The sequence below is a fragment of the Rhagoletis zephyria genome, unplaced genomic scaffold, assembly GCF_001687245.7.
Source record: "Rhagoletis zephyria isolate East Lansing unplaced genomic scaffold, Rhagoletis_zephyria_1.1 Rzeph_scaffold_00616, whole genome shotgun sequence".
Classification (NCBI taxonomy): Eukaryota; Metazoa; Arthropoda; class Insecta; order Diptera; family Tephritidae; genus Rhagoletis; species Rhagoletis zephyria.
Window position 1 is genome coordinate 196,586 of NW_016157700.1, and position 10,020 is coordinate 206,605.

At 34.0% G+C, this 10,020-nt stretch overlaps 1 protein-coding gene across 10 annotated transcripts in view; it reads left to right on the top strand.

The window, feature by feature from the left end:
- Positions 1-10,020, top strand: part of Hil (peptidase hillarin) — a 201,024-nt gene that overhangs the window by 188,811 nt on the left and 2,193 nt on the right. The window lies entirely within an intron of this gene.

Sequence of the window (10,020 nt, forward strand, 5' to 3'; positions counted from 1 at the left end):
AAAAACATCTTTTCGTAGAAATAGTGTAGAATTCTTGAAAATCAATATTTTTCGATCGGAAGACTTTACTTATCTTCAGGAGACTCCCAATAATAATACTCAATTGTTTCTTTAACAATTTTTTCATGGTAACTATATCTTATAGGTCCTAGAAAATGCAATGGGGGAACCAATAAAAAATCTTTAATCAGAAAAAATGGTTAAATAAACAATTGGATATTAATACTGGAAGTCTCCTGAAGACAACCACAGTTTTTTGGTCGAAAAATATTGATTTTCAAGAGTTTTATACCATTTCTACGAAAAATTGTTTTTTCTCCATATAAAATACATGGAAAACTTTGAGCGCTTTGAGCACTCTCTAAATATTTTTTGATTTCGAAATAAAAAAATAGGGGTATATTTTTTTCGATATATATCAATCCTAGGGTGTGCCGGAATTAAAACTCCGACTTTATTTTTTTGGACCACTCTAATGTACATCTATATATATAAAAATGAAATGTCTTTCGTATGACGGCGATGCCTGACCAAACGGTTGAACCGATTTCAATTCTGTAAAAGGCACTTTTTGGACCTTCTGTGTGGAAGGTTCTTTGATTTACAAAAAATTGAAATTTTTTGTTGTTGTTGCCGAAAAATGAAGAAAGCTGAGACGTCACGATTTCACAATTTCATAGAGTTTTCCGTATATTGAATGTCACTAAACTACTAAACGGCTGGACCGATTTCGTTCATATTTGGAACATATTTCAGCACCTTGAAGGGAAATATTTCGACTAAAAATTTAATCGCTGGGTGGCGCTGGGGTCGGGATATTCATACAAATTGCATTTAATTGCCGATTGGGCTCATATTTAGAATACAATTTAGGCAATTGAAAATAAATATTGAGATTAGAAATGTTCACGATAGGTGGCATTGTGGACCATATATTCCTAAAATTCTTATACACTGGGATAATGATAGATATCTACTATATATTTGTGAAAGTATGTATGCATGTATGTATGTGCCAGGTTGCAGTCTAAACGGACGGACAGAATCGATCAAAATTTTGACAGAGTATTGCCATGACACCTGGGCCTATAATAGGATGAAAAAACTTGGGATCCGACAAGGGGGCGTGGCACTTCCCATAGGCGTGAAATTTTTAATTTGCCATAACTTCCAGACCATAAGTCACACGAACTTGAAATTTGGTATGCAGACATATCAATGGTAGGTGCTTATAGAAGGGAATGTATAAACGAGTTTGTAAAAGGGGCGTGGCACCTCCCATAGGCGTGGAATTTTTATCAGCTATAACTTCGGAACCATAAGTCACACGAACTTGAAATTTGGTATGCGGACATATCAATGGTAGGTGCTTATAGGAGGGTATATATAAACGAGTTTGCAAAAGGGGGCGTGGCACATCCCATAGGCGTGGAATTTTTCATCAGCTATAGCTTCGGAACCCTAAGTCACACATCGAACTTGAAATTTGGTATGCGGACATATCAATGGTAGGTGCTTATACGAGGGTATATATGTAAAAACGAGTTTGTAAAAGGGGGCGTGGTAGATCCCATAGGCGTGGAATTTTTCATCAGCTACAACTTCGGAACCATAAGTCACACGAACTTGAAATTTGGTATGCGGACATATCAATGGTAGGTGCTTATAGGAGGGTATATATAAACGAGTTTGTAAAAGGGGGCGTGGCACATCCCATAGGTGCGGAATTTTTTATCAGCTATAACTTCAGAAGCATAAGTCACACGAACTCAAAATTTGGTATGCAGCCATATCAATAGTAGATGCTTATAGGAGGGTATGTATAAACGAGTTTGTAAAAGGGGGCGTGGCACATCCCATAGGCGTGGAATTTTTTATCAGCTACAACTTCGGAACCATAAGTCACACGAACTTGAAATTTGGTATGCGGACATATCAATGGTAGGTGCTTATAGGAGGGTATATATAAACGAGTTTGTTAAAGGGGGCGTGGCACATCCCATAGGCGCGGAATTTTTTATCAGCTATAACTTCGGAACCATAAGTCACACGAACTTGAAATTTGGTATGCAGACATATCAATGGTAGGTGCTTATAGGAGGAAATGTATAAACGAGTTTGTAAAAGGGGGCGTGGCACCTCCCATAGGCGTGGAATTTTTCTCAGCTATAACTTCGGAACCATAAGTCTCACGAACTTGAAATTTGGTATGCAGACATATCAATGGTAGGTGCTTATAAGAGGGAATGTATAAACGATTTTGTGAAAGGGGGCGTGGCACATCCTATAGGCGTGGAATATTTTATCAGCTATAACTTCGGAACCATAAGTCACACGAACTCGAAATTTGGTATGCAGACGTTTCAATGGTAGGTGCTTTTAGGAGGCTATGTATAAACAAGTTTGTAAAAGGGGGCGTCGCACATCCCATAGGCGTGGAATTTTTAGCTATAACTTCGGAACCTTAAATCCCACGAACTTGAAATTTGGTATGCTTATAGAAGGGTACGTATAAACGTGTTTGTAAAAGGGGGCATGGCACACCCCATAGGCGCGAAATTTTTTATCAACTATAACTTCGGAACCATAAGTCCCACGAACTTGAAATTTGGTATGCTTATAGAAGGGTACGTATAAACGTGTTTGTAAAAGGGGGCATGGCACACCCCATAGGCGCGAAATTTTTTATCAACTATAACTTCGGAACCATAAGTCCCACGAACTTGAAATTTGGTATGCAGACATACCAATGGTAGGTGCTTACAGAAGGATACGTAAAAGCGAGTTTGTAAAAGTGAGCGTGGCCCATCCCATTGGGGTGGAATTTTTTATCAGCCATAACTTCGGAACCATAAGTCCCACGAACTTGAAATTTGGTATGCAGACATACCAATGGTAGGTGCTTACAGAAGGATACGTAAAAGCGAGTTTGTAAAAGTGAGCGTGGCCCATCCCATTGGGGTGGAATTTTTTATCAGCCATAACTTCGGAACCATAAGTCCCACGAACTTGAAATTTGGTATGCAGACATACCAATGGTAGGTGCTTACAGAAGGATACGTAAAAGCGAGTTTGTAAAAGTGAGCGTGGCCCATCCCATTGGGGTGGAATTTTTTATCAGCCATAACTTCGGAACCATAAGTCCCACGAACTTGAAATTTGGTATGCAGACATATCAATGGTTGGTGCTTATACGAGGGTATATATAAACAAGTTTGTAGAAAGAGGCGTGGCACATCCCATAGGCGTGGAATCCTTTATCAGCTATAACTTCGGCACCATAAGTCACATGAACTTTAAATTTAGTATTCAGACATAGGTATCTATGGGAGTTGTTCAGAGTAAAGTATATATAAATTGGTTTTTCAAAGGGGGATATACATATATGTATTCATCTATTAGATAACTCGGATATTTAAAACTGGGCTTTTTTTTAAACCTTACCGTCTTTAGATTATTTTGAAATGGAAAGATTAAATCGTTTTTTAATCCCGCGATGCTGTTAAATGAAAAAGATTTATACATAATGAATAAAACTCCTTCTAAATTAAGCATTCTACCAGAAATGTGCAGCTATACTAAAACAGCCAAGCGAATAGGTAGCTAAACGGAATGTACCGTAGTACACTAATTTTAATTTAGAAATTTGATCGTTACCTTAATCCACCTAATATTAATAATGGAACAAGATTTGTAGTACAAATTATGATCAATATACATTAGTTAAAGCACGATAAAGCTAAGAGTATGGCTCATAAGAATGCCTTAATGTAAACAAAGAAAATAGTTTGTCTCCTTTAAATTATGCTGGACAGAATATTTGTATTACTGTTTTATATTTTTATTTGTTTACCCCGAACGACGTCGGGTGCTCTGCTAGTAAATTCATAAAATTACCATTCCATTATTCCAATTACGGACGGGATATATGTACACCGCAATATAGCTATTCTGACATTTTTACACATAGTGTATATACCTATATGCGAAATAATGGCAGTGAGACATTTTGACCAGTTTCGCCTATTATTTTCATTGTTTATTTTTTATTGATTTTATATAACAGTCTAATTCATAATTTAATAAACTCCATATATGTACACAAATAGGAATTTCAAACTTTGTACAAGAATTATAAAAATTCAGCAGGTTTTCGCAACAAACTTTAAATTCAGAATTTTTAGGGAGATTCCAAGTTTTCGATTTTATGCAAGTTTTCCCATATAAAGTGTATTCGAAAATTTTTTTAATGGATGGAAACATATGCCATCGTCAGCAAAAAAAAAATATAAAAAAACAACGGGATTTTGCGAAAACTTGCACTTTTATTTAATGGACTATAAGACTGCAAACTTAGAATCTTTCCTAAAAATTTGAATTAAATGTTTGTTGCTGCGAAAACTTACTTTCCGTGTTCAGCGTTTTGTCAATATTTCTCACGGCTCTTATTGTAATTTTTTGGTGCTTTTAATGTTCAATTTTGTAATTTTTTAATCTATAATATGATTGTATTACAATAATAATAATGTAGAATGTGAATTTTTGTTATATACCGGCATTTTATGCTAAATTTCTATATTTTATGATTGTGCCAAAGCAGGATGAATTGTGACAAAAGTGCCTCTGAGAATGAAAGTGCCAAAAATGGCGCTATTGTGCCTACTTTTCCATCACTGATTTGGACAAAACTTCAAAAAAAGAAGAGGTTAACAAACTATTAGAGATAATAAATTGTATTGGCACTTCTCTATTTATTTAAAACTTATATTTGGTTAAATAATAAGCAACCAATTTATGAAAATCTGGTTAAATACTGTAATTATTATTTTTGGTTTAGTTTATGATAATAATCATTTAAAAATGTTAATTCGTTCGATGTGATTTCCTGACCTACGGACCTCCCTAACACAATTTTGACAGCTAAAACTCATTCTCACTCTTCCTGAATCGCAAAATGAAGAGTGCACACAATTTTCAGTGTACACTTGAAAACTCACAGTTAAAGAATGGAGTCCCAGAGACAGAATGGTGAGGTTGTGCATTTAGCAGTGATGCCAGTAGTGAGCAACCATAATTTGTTACAAATATGAAGTATCTTGGAGACTCTTTAACTCGATTTGAGAATATACATATGTATGTATATATCGATGGTCCTCTACAATAATGACACAACTCAAAATTTCAGTTTTTTTAGTTATATAGCGGATTGGGTTGATAAAGAATCATATTTTCCTTTGGCAAATCGACATATGCTTAGTTGTTACCAACATGACAGGGGCGCGGTTTTGCCATTTGTCACAAAACCAAAGTAGGCAACCCCATTGCTGAACAGTGGCACATGTCTCAAATGTATCGTCAATATTGGCGTAAATCAAAAACTGTTAATGCTTTTATGAGAAATAACGACATTTTCCGTAGTTTTAGTAAGACAATTAGTAATTTTTTTATGTTCAATAACTACATTTTTCGTTTGTCACCGTTGTTCAGTAGTACCAGTGGAGATCTTTTCGTTTAGCTACTTAGGAGTTCTTACTTATTTCGTATTTTTTCAGTCGGACCCTAAAAAACTAAATCTTTAGAAAAGTCATAATTTGAAAGCTTACAACACAAACACAACTTTCTTTTTAACTGGCTCTACTACAAAATATGAAATTTTGATTTGTGTCGATATTGCAGAGGGCCATCGATGCGGTCATATACTTAGAACGAAATGAATATTATTAATATAAAACTATGAACTCTCCATAGACTGTTCCACTAGCCTAAAACTCTCCAGAAAATACTTCAATAATTATTAATTATTAAAATAAAAGACTTTTATAGTAATTTCCTATACATAAATGTCTTAAGGCGACTTTTTTCAACAATAATTAAATTTTCTGTCATATATGGACTTTTATTTGAGGACAGAAAAATAAAAGTACAAGTATAACTGTTTCGGTAGCAGAAAAAGTATCTGTCATAAAAATACTTTTATTTCTGGCTCAAAAAATAAAAGTCATAAAATAACACATTAAGTTGATTTGAATTGCATGGGTTAAAAAATAACTGCTACTTCTTAGCTTTTTTGTCCAACTTTACAATCAAAACGAATTTGAAAAAAGCTCAAAAATCTTGCATTTTGGTATTTGGAAGTATATGTGTGCGACACTTTTTCATAATGACTTTTTAGTTTAAAAATTTTTACATAACAGTTATTTTCGGTCCCTGAAAAATACTCTTCCGAATTCGGAAGTGTGCGAGAGCATCCCATTGCAAAGTGGTAGCAAGATCTATACATAGAAGGTCGCGCAATCCGCGAAATAAAAATTGCCCCTCTCTGCGCATATCGTCTCAGGGCGATTTTTTACTTTCACGCCTTCATGCCGAAAAGCCACAAAATCGGATTTTTCACAGCGGCCAATTTTTGCGAAATTTGCATTTAAACTCGCTATATCTCAGACGTTTATGATTCGATTGATTTGAAATTTGTACACAATAAACTAGATTCTATTCTGAAGAAGATGAGTCTAACTGCACTTCTTAATATTTATTTAAAACGAAATGGCTTATATTTTAACATTTTTATAAAAATTAAGGAGGTTATTTTTACAAATGCAAAAGTTGTGTTATGAAGTTTAAAATTTTAGTTTCGTTTTAATGCAGCATTAAAGACAAATTATACGGATATTTTTGGGAAAGTTTCAGGTTTAGACAACAAGTAGTTCTAAAGTTATAACAATATTATGATGACACCCACGAGTGGTCGCTCGCCTCTATATGACAAATATTTTTAGTGGGCACTTGTACAAGTAATTTTGGAAATAATATTAAGTGAAATACGGGTATGAGTAAAAATTTGGTTAAAATTAACTGTAAATGTATTTTCGATTAAGCTATCGATTACAATTGGTTTGAAATCGCTTCACTTCATTTCAATTTTAAGTTTTTTTTCGCCGCTTGTTGTTTCCGCTGCTTGTTGTTTTCGCTGTTGTTGTCGCTTCAAATTTTTTTAAGACTTTCTAATTTGGTGTCTTCAAACTAAAAACAAAAGCACCAAAAACGCACCAAGCACAAAACTCTAAAATTTTCGCGTTTTGAATACCCACTAAATTTGGTGCGAAAAGCATCAAGTTGGCAACAGCGAATGTAAACAAAAGTATTTTATGACGTCAGCGATTGGGTGGATGCTGTCAAATCGACGAATGGCGCGACCTTTATTTTCTGGATCGTGATCTTGCTATGCTTTCTTGCAAAATATGCAAAATCCGTGCTAAGTGCAACGTCTTTGCAAGATTTCGAGAAGTGTCAAGTACCTTGGGATGACACTAGATAGGAGACTTACCTGGAAAAAGCAAACAGAAATCAAAATTTCTCAAGTGAAACTAAAACAAGCAAGCCTTCAATGGGTTATAGGACACAAATCTAAATTAAGCCTAGATAACAAGATGTTGCTTTTTAATATACAGATACAAAAAAAGAAAAAACTATTAATAGAGGTGCATCTGACATCTGAGTTAGGATAGTCCGATTTTTCGTAAAATCTAAGGAATTCGAAGCGTATATTTTGAATACGTCAATTCGCAGCTATTCGGATTCGCGAAAATTGTGCTACGATGGATTCAGCGATAGCCGCGAATATGGTTTGTAGTCGAGTCAAAATTTTAGACAATGCCATGCAATTTTCGATACAAATCGACTCGACACGACACTCGCACTGAAGCAACCTATTTATAAAAAAAAAACTAGTTACTTACTATACTTAAAAACGTAATTGTTTGTAGATTTTTAGTAGATAATCTACTGGATATTGTACAAAATTTGAAAGTCAATATGTTAGAGCTTTTCTGTGTCTATATGTATGTAGATATGTATATGGTCTTATGAAAATATGTATGTATATGGCTTATGTACCTATGAAAGCAAAATAATGGAACATTTTAATTTTAATTAATGACGGTAAATTTTCCCCCAAAGTTTGTGATCGGACGGAATTTTCATGTAGGAACACACTTTGAAGAGAAAATAATCAAGTTAACAAAATGTATAATAAAGCAAACTAAAGGTTGGAATAACTTTAAAATCTTACTTATTACTAATATTATAAATGTGAAAGTTTGTATGTTTGGATGTTTGGTAAATCATCACGCCGAAACGACTGAACGGATTTCCATGAAATTTTGTACGAAGATAGCTTATGGGCCAGATTGGTTAATAGGCTATTTTTTTAAGAGTTGCCACCTGTTAAAAAGGTTTAATTTATTTACTACGCGGGAACGACTCAATGGATTTGCATGAAAATTTGCACACAGATAACTTATGACCTAGGTTGGAAATTAGGCTACTTTCTTGAGAGTTGCCATCTGTTAAAAAGTTTTATTAAATTAATACGCGGAAACGACTGAATGGATTTGCATGAAATCTTGCAAGCAGATTGCTTATGACCTACTGTGGAAAATAGGCTAATTTTTTGGAAGAGTTGCCTCCTGTTAAAAAAGTTTAATTAAGTTAATACGCGCAAACGACTAAACGGATTTGCATGAAATTTTGCACACAGATAGCTTATGACCTAGGTTAGAAAGTAGGCTACTTTTTTTTAAGAGTTGCCACCTGTTAGAAATGTTTAGTTTAATTAATACGCGGAAATGAATGAACTGATTTGCATGGAAGTTTTCACACAGATAGCTTATGAGCTAGGTTGAAAAATAGGCTACTTTTTTTAAGAGTTACCACCTGCTAAAAAAGTTTAATTAAAGTAATACGCGGAAAAGTCTGAACGGATTTGCATGAAATTTTGCAAGCAGATAGCTTATGATCTACAGTGGAAAATAGGCTAATTTTTTGGAAGAGTTGCCACCCGTTAAAAAGTTTTAATTAAATTAATACGCGGAAACGACTGAACAAATTGGCATGACATTTCGCACAGAGATAGCTTATGACCTATGTTGGAAAATAGGCAACTATTTTAAGAGTTATCACGTATTAGGAAAGTTTAATTAAATAAATACGCGTAAATGACTGAACTGATTTGCATGAAAGTTTGCACACAGATAGCTTATGACCTAGACTGGAAAATAGGCTACTTTTTTAAGAATTGCCACCAGTTTGAAAATGAAATTTTGTTCAAAGATGGTTTATGACCTGGATTGAAAAATAGGCTACTTCCTTAACCGGTTTTCCGATCAGAACGAAATTTAGTACACTTACTACGGATTTCGGAAGGATGGTCTTAGACTAAATGTGAAATCAATGTTGGCATTAATCGATTGATGTTTTAAAAAGTTAGTTAATTCGATTAAATTCAATCGGACTACAGTTTATCATGATTAATTTTAATCTGACTAAACAGTTAATCGTAACCGCGATTAAAAAATTAATTTTTAATCATTAACTCTTAATTTGATCAAGTAGGTTTGGTGATTAACTAAGTTATGCTGGAATTTCCCTGTGCACACAAAGCAAGTTAATCCGGTATGGCTAAGTCGGGGTTTCCTCATCAATCTAAGCAATTAGGTGTGCATTTTCATTAAGATATATACCAACAAATGTTTTACAAACTAGGTTTGTAAAAGTTCCCAGTTTATGTATTACTAATAAAAATAATTACAATTTTTTTATATTATGTACTTTTTATAAGCGTAAAATGCAAAATAATTACTATAACTGGTGTTTGGTTTCAAACTCGGACAAACTAGAAAAATTAATCAGATTTTATTTTTAGTTGGATTAACGAATAATGTTTTAAATTAATGAAACGTAATCGCAGCCAGCGATTAACGATTAAAAAAATGTTATCATTAATCGTACAGTTGATTACGACTAATTAATTTTAATCGTCAAACCCGATTAACATTTTAATCGTTAATCAGATTAACGGTTTGCCAACACTGTGTGAAATCATGTTCATATTCACGGGGAAAAATGGAGGTTTTTGGAAAATTGGCGAAGCACCTCCCATACTGACTGAAAGTTTCATATTGCATATCTCTTCAAATGTTTGGGGTAAAGCACTCAAGCTTGGTATGGAAATACATATGTATG